Raw genomic sequence first — 11327 nt, forward strand, 5'->3', positions numbered from 1 at the left:
CCCGCCAAAGCTCCTCTTTTTTTTACTATTAACTACTAAATAATATATATAATTTCACAACCATATTAATAAATTTATAATTTTTAAAGGCATAAAAAAATTATATTTTTTATATTCAAAAAATTAAAGTCTTTGTAATTCTAAATATTTAATAAACATAATTATAAACCAAATTTTCATCCAAATTATAATTATAAATATTCTCTCCAAAGCAAAATAAACATAATCCAAAACATAATTATAAATATTGTCTCGAAAACAATATAAACATATTCCAAAACACTCAATTTTCATCTTCATACTCTTGTAAGTTGGGTTGGAGGAAGTTGGATTTTGGCAAAAAAATTGCAAAAATACCCCCTTACAAAAAAAACTAAGCCCGGCGGAGAAGCTCGCCCTGCCCTGCCAAATCCCGCCAAAGCTCGCAGTTTAAGCGATGCGGGTTAGGCTTGCTCTTTGGCGGTCCCAATTTTTCAGTCCGTCCCGTCTTTTTTGGTGGGTTATGCGGGCCTGCCTGGCGGATTTAGGCCCATTTGCCACCCCTACTCCAAAAGTTCGATCTCGTCACTCCCTTGGCTGGTGAGTCCCCGATCCATCTCACAACCCATACCAGCAACTTCTTGTACATTGGCACCGTCTGTGGGGACTTGTCAAGTCTTGGCGATATGACGGAGAATTTCGAGGAGCAATCTTCAAGCCATCACCATGAGTCAGACCCAAACAATCCAATGTCCGAACTGTGGAGCAACGTCCCCCCGACCCTTGGGAGGATAACCAACACCGTGCACCGCCCAACCAACCCCTGTCAGGCAATGACCAAAAGAAGACGATCACCACCTTGATAAGGCCCGAGCGCCTGATAGCTTAGGAGAGAAAGCAATTCAGATAATCCAAGAGCTCTACCAAAGAGTAAAATCCTTGAGGGCCGAGTCGCGTCCAAAGAGCGATACCAGCCAGAACACGTAAGCCAAGCAACCTCCAAGAGCTGATCACGGCGAGAAACCAAGAACAAAAGGTCACCTGAACGGTGACACAAGAAACGGTAAAACTGCAGCGTTTCCCGAGAGCCAGAGCGTCGACGCGATGACGATGACAGAAGACACCGACGGGATTCCAAGCGAACAAGAAGCGAGCACATGATAATAGGAGTCACCCTGTTCATCGAGAGAATCCTGAAGGCCAAGCTACCAAAGGGTTTCGACAAGCCGACTGACATGAAGTACGATGGGACCATTGTTGTCAAACTCTCGAGTTAACTCGTAAACTCGTTTTACGAGTTTAGATATGGAAACGAGTTAACTCGGACATAGACTCTATCCTGAGTAAACTCGGCTAGACTTGGCTAGACTCGGTCAAACTCGGACAAACTCGTGAGTTTAGGACTGAGTTAGCGAGTTTGTGTTTTTCTTCATTTTTTCTCAAAAAAACGTCATTTTGAAACCAAAATAACACTTTTTTTATTAGGGTTATGATAACACTCCCAAAGAATGAAAGAAAGCTCACTAACAACTCACTCATCTGCATTGTTTCTCTCAAGTCTCACTTTCTCCATGTTCTGCCGCAGTCGCTGTTCCCCGTCGAGCTGCCGATGTTCGCCTGTATCTACTACCTCTGCTCTGATTTGCACCATTGTCTTTGTGAATTTTATCTATGTTGTCCTCTGCTTTGTATTTCTTCACATCTCCACTATCCGCAACTCCATCATGCTATCACCGTTCACGAGTTCGACTACTTCTCCTACAGTCCTATCTCTGCTCTGGTTTGCACCGTCGTGAAATCCATGACTTTGTCGCCGTCGATTCGTGCTACTGCTGCACCCTTATCACCGCTGCCTGCTGCACCCTTGTCTTCGATCTGCTGTTGCTGGGACTTTGCCCCTTCTTTTCTTCTGTATCCTCTATTTTTTGTATGCCTTTTGCCCCTTTTTTGAGCATTTGCTTCTTGATTTAGTTTTTTTTTATTTTTAAATTTTATTGCTTCTAAGTTTAGCCTATTGCTTATCGTTTATTTTAGATGGCTAGATGGTTCATTCATTCATGGCTAATTAGTAATTAATTATTTTGATTAGAGTTAATTTGATTATTTGATATTGTTCAATGTTCAATTAAAGATTTAGTATTACAAATTTAGAATTTTTAATTTTGTGTGTTTTATGTTGTATTTGTATAAGAATAATTATAGAGGATTTGAATGTGTATTTTAAAATATTTGTTATAATGTATGCTACTATTTTAATTTATTATGTGTTTTAAGATTGATATTATTAATTTTGAAGGGTTAGAATTGAGTAAATATACATTATGTATATATATATATATATATATATATATATATATATATATATATATATATATATATATATATATATATATATATATCATAACAGGTGAACTCGTACGAGTCTACGAGTTAACTCGCGAGTCGAGTCTAGGTCAGCTCCACTAGTTTACTTAGACTCGTGAGTTCGACAACCTTGCTTATACCAGTCTATCATTACTACCACTATACTTAGCTTCATCTAGCACATGATCTACATCACTTGAACTGATTTCAATCCTATTACCTTCTTTAAATTCGCTAATCGCATAGATCTCATAGTATTTCATAGAACCTGTCACTAATAACCTACTCATTCTTCATCACATTTTAACTCTCTAAAACTTAACTTCACTTCCATTCATGGTTCTTTGAACCATATATTGGCATATTCCATGTACGCTAATTGCTTTAGCTCACTACTATCTCTTGTAAAGATTATTGATCAAAGTCAAAATGTAAGTCTTCCACAACCATTCCACCTAGGGGTATTGGTATGCGAAATTGTTACTCAGGTTAGGTAACATTTTGTTGTTCGTTCTCTCCCTGGCAATGGCGCCAATAAACTGATGCACAATACCATGGTCCAAACATAACTTCACAACTTCGCACAACTAACCAGCAAGTGCACTGGGTCGTCCAAGTAATAAAACCTTACGTGAGTAAGGGTCGATCCCACAGAGATTGTTGGTATGAAGCAAGCTATGGTCATCTTGTAAATCTCAGTTAGGCAAATATCAAATGGTTATGGAGTTTTCGAATAATAATAATAAATAAACAGAAAATAAAGATACAGATACTTATGTAAATCATTGGTGAGAATTTCAGATAAGCGTATAGAGATGCTTTCGTTCCTCTGAACCTCTACTTTCCTGCTGTCTTCATCCAATCATTCCTACTCCTTTCCATGGCAAGCTTTCTGTAAGGCATCACCGTTGTCAATGGCTACATCCCATCCTCTCTGTGAAAAAGGTCCAAATGCTCTGTCACGGCACGGCTAATCATCTGGAGGTTCTCGATCATACTGGAATAGGAGTCACCCTCTTTTTGCGTCTGTCACTACGCCCAGCACTCGTGAGTTTTATGCTCGTCACAGCCATCCCTTCCCAGATCCTACTCGGAATACCACAGACAAGGTTTAGACTTTCCGGATCTCAGGAATGGCCATCCATGGGTTCTAACTTATACCACGAAGATTCTAATATCTCGGACTCGGTCCTCTGTATTAGATATCTAAGAGATACTCATTCTAGCTTGTTTGCATGTAGAACGGAAGTGTTTGTCAGGCACGCGTTCATAAGTGAGAATGATGATGGGCGTCACATAATCATCACATTCATCATGTTCTTGGGTGCGAATGGATATCTTAGAAGCGGAATAAGTTGAATTGAATAGAAAAACAGTAGTACTTTGCATTAAATCATGAGGAACAGCAGAGCTCCACACCTTAATCTATAGAGTGTAGAAACTCTACCGTTGAAAATACATAAGTGATGAAGGTTCAGGTATGGCCGAATGGCCAGCCCCCAAACGTGATCAATATGATCCAAAGTTGACTAAAAATCATAAGATGTAAATACAATAGTAAAAAGTCCTATTTATACTAAACTAGCTACTAGGGTTTACAGAAGTAAGTAATTGATGCATAAATCCACTTCCGGGGCCCACTTAGTGTGTGCTTGGGCTGAGCTTGAAGTTTACACGTGCAGAGGCTTCTTTTGGAGTTGAACTCCAAGTTGAAACGTGTTTTTGGCGTTCAACTCTGGTTCGTGACGTGTTTCTGGCGTTTAACTCTAGACTACAGCGTAGAACTGATGTTCAACGCCCTTTTGCGTCATCTAAACTCGAGAAAAGTATAGACTATTATATATTGTTGGAAAGCCCTGGATATCTACTTTCCAACGCAATTGGAAGCGCGCCATTTGGAGTTCTGTAGCTCCAGAAAATTCACTTCGAGTGCAGGGAGGTCAGAATCCAACAGCATCAGCAGTCCTTCTTCAACCTCTGAATCTGATTTTTGCTCAAGTCCCTCAATTTCAGCCAGAAAATACCTAAAATCACAGAAAAATACACAAACTCATAGTAAATTCCAAAAATGTGAATTTAACATAAAAACTAATAAAAACATCCCTAAAAGTAACTAGATCCTACTAAAAACATACTAAAAATAATGCCAAAAAGCGTATAAATTATCCGCTCATCACAACACCAAACTTAAATTGTTGCTTGTCCCCAAGCAACTGAAAATCAAATAGGATAAAAAGAAGAGAATATACTATAAATTCCAAACTATCAATGAAACATAGCTCCAATCAGATGAGCGGGACTTGTAGCTTTTTGCCTCTTGAATAGTTTTGGCATCTCACTTTATCCATTGAAGTTCAGAATGATTGGCATCTATAGGAACTCAGAGTTCAGATAGTGTTAGTGATTCTCCTAGTTCAGTATGTTGATTCTTGAACACAGCTACTTTATGAGTCTTGGCCGTGGCCCTAAGCACTTTGTTTTCCAGTATTATCACCGGATACATAAATGCCACAGACACATAACTGGGTGAACCTTTTCAGATTGTGACTCAGCTTTGCTAAAGTCCCCAATTAGAGGTGTCCATGGTTCTTAAGCACACTCTTCTTTTGCTTTGGACCTTGACTTTAACCGCTCAGTCTCAAGTTTTCACTTGACACCTTCACGCCACAAGCACATGGTTAGGGACAGCTTGGTTTAGCCGCTTAGGCCAGGATTTTATTCCTTTAGGCCCTCCTATCCACTGATGCTCAAAGCCTTGTGATCCTTTTTATTTACCCTTGCCTTTTGGTTTTAAGGGCTATTGGCTTTTTGCTCTTGCCTTTTGGTTTTAAGAGCTTTTGGCTTTTTCTGCTTGCTTTTTCTCTCTTTTTTTTCTATTTTTTTTCGCTATTTTTTTTTTCTGCAAGCTTTTGTATTCACTGCTTTTTCTTGCTTCAAGAATCATTTTTATGATATTTCAGATTATCAAATAACATGTCTCTTTGTCATCATTCTTTCAAGAGCCAACATATTTAACATTCTTGAACAACAACTTTAAAAGACATATGCACTGTTCAAGCATTCATTCAGAAAACAAAAAGCATTGTCACCACATCAATATAATTAAACTAAGTTCAAGCATAAATTCAAAACTCATGTACTTCTTGTTCTTTTGAATTAAAATATTTTTTATTTAAGAGAGGTGATGGATTCATAGGACATTCATAACTTTAAGACATAGTTACTAAATACTAATGATCATGTAATAAGACACAAAAACATTTAACATGAAAATGAAAAACAAAAAATTTAAGAACAAGGAATGAGTCCACCTTAGTGATGGTGGCGTTTCCTTCTTGAGGAATCAATGATGTCCTTGAGCTCTTCTATGTCTCTTCCTTGTCTTTGTTGCTCCTCCCTCATTGCTCTTTGATCTTCTCTAATTCCATGGAGGATGATGGAGTGCTCTTGGTGCTCCTATCCTTAGTTGTTCCCAATAATTATGTGGAGGAAAATGTATCCCCTGAGGTATCTCAGGAATCTCTTGATTTGCAGTCAAATGTTCTACCACTGAGCTATAGACCCTTGATGGAAGCTTTTGTCTTCCCTTTCCTCTTTCTAGAGGTTTCTCTGGCCTTAGGTTCCATCAATGGTTATGAAAAAACAAAAAAGAACTATGCTTTTACCACACCAAACTTAGGATGTTGCTCGCCCTCGAGCAAAAGAAGAAAGAATAGAAGAAGAAGAAATGGATGTGAGTGGTGAAGGGGTGATGGGGAAGAGAGATATAGGATTATGAGGAGGGAAGGTGAGTGGAGGTATGTGGGGAACCTGTGGGGTCCACAGATCCTGAGGTGTCAAAGATTTACATCCCTGCACCAATTATGCATGTAAAATGCCTTTGCATGCATTTCTGGCGTTTAAACGCCAAATTGGTGCTTGTTCTGGGCGTTCAGTGCCCAGATGCAGCATATTTCTGGCGTTGAACGCCAGTTCTATGCTTGTTTCTGGCGTTCAGCACCAGCTTTCCTCAGTGTGCATTCCTGGCGTCTGAACGCCAGGATGCTGCTTGTTTTGGGCGTTCAACGCCAGATCCATGCTCTGTTCTGGCGTTGAACGCCAGCCAGATGCTCCTTACTGGCGTTTAAACGCCAGTAAGTCCTTCCTCCAGGGTGTAATTTTTCTTCTGCTGTTTTTGATTCTATTTTTAATTTTTTGATTTATTTTGTGACTCCACATGATCATGAACCTAATAAAACATGAAAGAACAATAAAAATAAAAAAAATTAGATAAATAAAAATTGGGTTGCCTCCCAACAAGCGCTTCTTTAATGTCAATAGCTTGACAGTGAGCTCTCATGGAGCCTCACAGATAATCAGAGCAAGGTTGGGACCTCCCAACACCAAACTTAGAGTTTGGTTGTGGGGGTTCAACACCAAACTTAGAGTTTGGTTGTGGCCTCCCAACACCAAACTTAGAGTTTGACTTTGGGGGCTCTGTATGACTCTGTTTTGAGAGAAGCTTACTGTGCCTCTTTTCCATGTTTACAGAAGGATGACCTTGAGTTTTTAACATAAGGGAGTCCTCACTCAATTGAAGGACTAGTTCACCTCTGTCAACATCAATTACAGCTTTAGCTGTGGCTAGGAAGGGTCTTCCAAGGATGATGGATTCATCCTCATCCTTCCCAGTATCTAGGATTATGAAATCAGCAGGGATGTAAAGGCCTTCAACCTTTACTAACATGTCCTCTACTTGTCCATAAGCCTCTTTTCTTGAGTTATCTACCATCTCTAATGAGATTCTAGCAGCTTGTACCTCAAAGATTCCCAGTTTCTCCATTACAGAGAGTGGCATGAGGTTTATCCCTAACCCAAGGTCACATAGAGCCTTCTTAAAGGTCATGGTGCCTATGGTACAAGATATTAGGAACTTTCCAGGATCCTGTTTCTTCTGAGGCAAGCTCAGTTGATCTAATGCATTTAGTTTATTGGTGAACAAGGGAGGTTCATCTCCCCAAGTCTCATTACCAAATAAATTGGCATTCAGCTTCATGATTGCACCAAGGAACTTGGCTACTTGCTCTTCAGTAACATCCTCATTCTTTTCAGAAGAGGAATACTCATCATAGCTCATGAAGGGCGTAAGGAGGTTTAATGGAATCTCTATGGTCTCTAGATGAGCCTCAGATTCCTTTGGTTTCTCAGAGGGAAACTCCTTATTGATCACTGGACGTCCCAGGAGGTCTTCCTCCTTGGGATTCACGTCCTCCCCTTCCTCCTTGAATTCGGCCATGATGGTTATGTCAATGGCCTTGCACTCTCTCTTTGGATTCTCTTCTGTATTGCTTGGGAGAGTACTAGGAGGAGTTTCAGTGATCTTCTTACTCAGCTGGCCTACTTGTGCCTCCAAGTTTCTAATGGAGGACCTTGTTTTATTCATGAAACTCAGAGTGACCTTAGATAGATCAGAAACTAAATTTGCTAAGCTAGATGGATTCTGCTCAGAATTCTCTGTCTGTTGCTGAGTGGATGATGGAAAAGGTTTACTACTGTTAAACCTATTTCTTCCACCATTATTAAAGCCTTGTTGAGGCTTTTGTTGATCCTTCCATGAGAAATTTGGGTGATTTCTCCATGAGGGGTTATAGGTGTTTCCATAAGGTTCACCCATATAATTTACCTCTGCTATTGCAGAGCTCTCAGGATCATAAGCTTCTTCTTCAGAAGATACCTCTTGAGTACTGTTGGATGCAGCTTGCACTCCATTCAGACTCTAAGAAATCATATTGACCTGTTGAGTCAATATTTTATTCTGAGCCAATATGGCATTCAGAGTATCAATTTCAAGAACTCCCTTCTTCTGAGGCGTCCCATTACTCACAGGATTCCTCTCAGAAGTGTACATGAACTGGTTATTAGCAACCATGTCAATAAGTTCTTGAGCTTCTGCAGGCGTTTTCTTTAGGTGGATGGATCTACCTGCAGAAGTATCCAATGACATCTTAGCTAATTCAGACAGACCATCATAGAATATATCCAGGATGGTCCATTCTGAAAGCATGTCAGAAGGACACTTTTTGGTCAGTTGCTTGTATCTCTCCCAAGCTTCATAGAGGGATTTACCTTCCTTCTGTCTGAAGGTTTGGACATCCACTCTAAGCTTACTCAGCTTTTGAGGAGGAAAGAACTTGGCTAAGAAAGCCGTGACCAGCTTATCCCAAGAGTTCAGGCTGTCTTTAGGTTGAGAATCCAACCATATTCTAGCTCTGTCTCTTACAGCAAAAGGGAAAAGCATGAGCCTGTAGACTTCAGGATCTACTCCATTAGTCTTAACAGTATCACAGATCTGCAAGAATTCAGTTAAGAACTGAAAGGGATCTTTAGATGGAAGTCCATGAAACTTGCAGTTTTGTTGCATCAGAGAAACTAGTTGAGGTTTCAGCTCAAAATTGTTTGCTCCAATGGTAGGGATGGAGATGCTTCTTCCATGTAAATTGGAATTAGGTGCAGTAAAGTCACCAAGCATCCTCCTTGCATTATTATTATTTTTCGGCTGCCATCTCCTCTTCTTTTTCGAAAATTTCTGTAAGGTTGTCTCTGGATTGTTGTATTTTAGCTTCTCTTAGTTTCCTCTTCAGAGTCCTTTCAGGTTCTGGATCAGCTTCAACAAGAATGTTCTTGTCCTTACTCCTGTTCATATGAAAAAGAAGGGAACAGAAAAATAATAATAGGGATCCTTTTTTTCCACAGTATAGAGGTTCCCTTGTTGTTAGTAGAAGAAGAAAGGGAATAAGAGTGAAGAAGAATGGATAATCCAAACACAAGGGTGAGGATAGTAGCAGTGATTTGAGATGAAGAGAAGTGTTAGTAAATGAATAAATAAATAGAATAAGATGAGAGAGAGAGAGAGAGGTTTTTGAAAATAAATTTTGAAAAGGAGTTAATGATTTTTGAAAATTAAAGGAAGAATACAATTAAAATTAAAATTTAAAATAATTAATTAATTAAAAAGAATTTTTGAAAAAGAGGGAGAAATTTTCGAAAATTAGAGAGGGAAAAGTAGTTAGGTGGTTTTGAAAAAGATATGATTGAAATTTAAAAAGATATGATTGAAACAAAAAGATAAGATTTGAAAATCAATTTTAAAAAAAAAAGATAAGAAGATAAGAAGTTAGAAAAGATATTTTAAAATCAAATTTTTGAAATAGATATGATTTAAAAAGATATGATTAAAATTAGTTTTGAAAAAGATTTGAATTTTAAAATCAAAATTAATGACTTGACTCACAAGTAATCACAAGATATGATTCTAGAACTTAAAGTTTGAATCTTTCTTAACAAGCAAGTAACAAACTTGAAATTTTTGAATCAAAACATTAATTGTTGATAATATTTTCGAAAATTATGAGATAAAATTAGGAAAAAGATTTTTGAAAAAGATTTTTAAAATTTTCGAAAATATTAGAAAGAAATTTTGAAAAAGATTTGATTTTTGAAAAAGATTTTGAAAAAGATAAGATTTTTAAATTGAAAATTTGATTTGACTCATAAGAAACAACTAGATTTTAAAATTTTTTGAAAAAGTCAACTCAAATTTTCGAATTTTATGAGTGAAAAAGGGGAAGATATTTTTTTTATTTTTGAATTTTTAATGATGAAAGAGAAAAACATCAAAAAGACTCAATGCATGAAAATTTTGGATCAAAACATGTGATGCATGCAAGAACACTATGAATGTCAAGATGAACACCAAGAACACTTTGAAGATCAAGATGAACATCAAGACTTATTTTTGAAAAATTTTTTAAGAAAAGAAAAACATGCAAGACACCAAACTTAAAGATTTTTAATTTTTAGACACTAAGAATTCAAGAATGCATATGAAAAACAAGAAAACACGTAAAACAAGAAAATATGAAGATCAAACAAGAAGACTGGCCAAGAACAACTTGAAGATCATGATGAATGCAATGCATGAATGCAATTTTCGAAAAATGCAAGATGAATATGCAATTGACACCAAGCTTAAAAATTGACTCAAGACTCAAACAAGAAACACAAAAAATATTTTTGATTTTATGATTTTGTAAATTTTTTTTTTGTATTTTTCGAAAATTAATTGGGAAAAACGAAAAAAAAAGAGAATAAATTTATTCATTATAAAAATTTTTTTTTGAAAAGAAAAAGAAAAGAAAGTTACCTAATTTGAGCAACATGATGAACCGTCAGTTGTCCAAACTCGAACAATCCTTGGCAACGGCACCAAAAACTTGGTATGCGAAATTGTTACTCAGGTTAGGTAACATTTTATTGTTCGTTCTCTCCCTGGCAATGGCGCCAACAAACTGGTGCACAATACCATGGTCCAAACATAACTTCACAACTTTGCACAACTAACCAGCAAGTGCACTAGGTCGTCCAAGTAATAAAACCTTACGTGAGTAAGGGTCGATCCCACGGAGATTGTTGGTATGAAGCAAGCTATGGTCATCTTGTAAATCTCAGTCAGGCGAATATCAAATGGTTATGGAGTTTTCGAATAATAATAATAAATAAACAGAAAATAAAGATAGAGATACTTATGTAAATCATTGGTGAGAATTTCAGATAAGCGTATAGAGATGCTTTCGTTCCTCTGAACCTCTGCTTTCCTGCTGTCTTCATCCAATCATTCCTACTTCTTTCCATGGCAAGCTTTCTGTAAGGCATCACCGTTGTCAATGGCTACATCCCATCCTCTCTGTGAAAAAGGTCCAAATGCTCTGTCACGGCACGACTAATCATCTGAAGGTTCTCGATCATACTGGAATAGGAGTCACCCTCCTTTTGCGTCTGTCACTACGCCCAGCACTCGCGAGTTTTAAGCTCGTCACAGCCATCCCTTCCCAGATCCTACTCGGAATACCACAGACAAGGTTTAGACTTTCCAGATCTCAGGAATGGCCATCCATGGGTTCTAACTTATACCACGAAGATTCTAATATCTCGGACTCGGTCCTCTG

The 11327-nt window shown here is 37.8% G+C and overlaps 1 non-coding gene across 1 annotated transcript; it reads left to right on the forward strand.

Annotated features, from left to right (window-relative positions):
* Positions 1 to 8380: 8380 nt before the first annotated feature.
* LOC112739652 (small nucleolar RNA R71) lies at positions 8381 to 8488 on the forward strand. Its single transcript, XR_003170584.1, has one exon. It is a non-coding gene; the product is annotated as a small nucleolar RNA R71 (small nucleolar RNA).
* Positions 8489 to 11327: the final 2839 nt, after the last annotated feature.

The sequence above is a fragment of the Arachis hypogaea genome, chromosome 13 (assembly GCF_003086295.3).
Source record: "Arachis hypogaea cultivar Tifrunner chromosome 13, arahy.Tifrunner.gnm2.J5K5, whole genome shotgun sequence".
Classification (NCBI taxonomy): domain Eukaryota; kingdom Viridiplantae; phylum Streptophyta; class Magnoliopsida; order Fabales; family Fabaceae; genus Arachis; species Arachis hypogaea.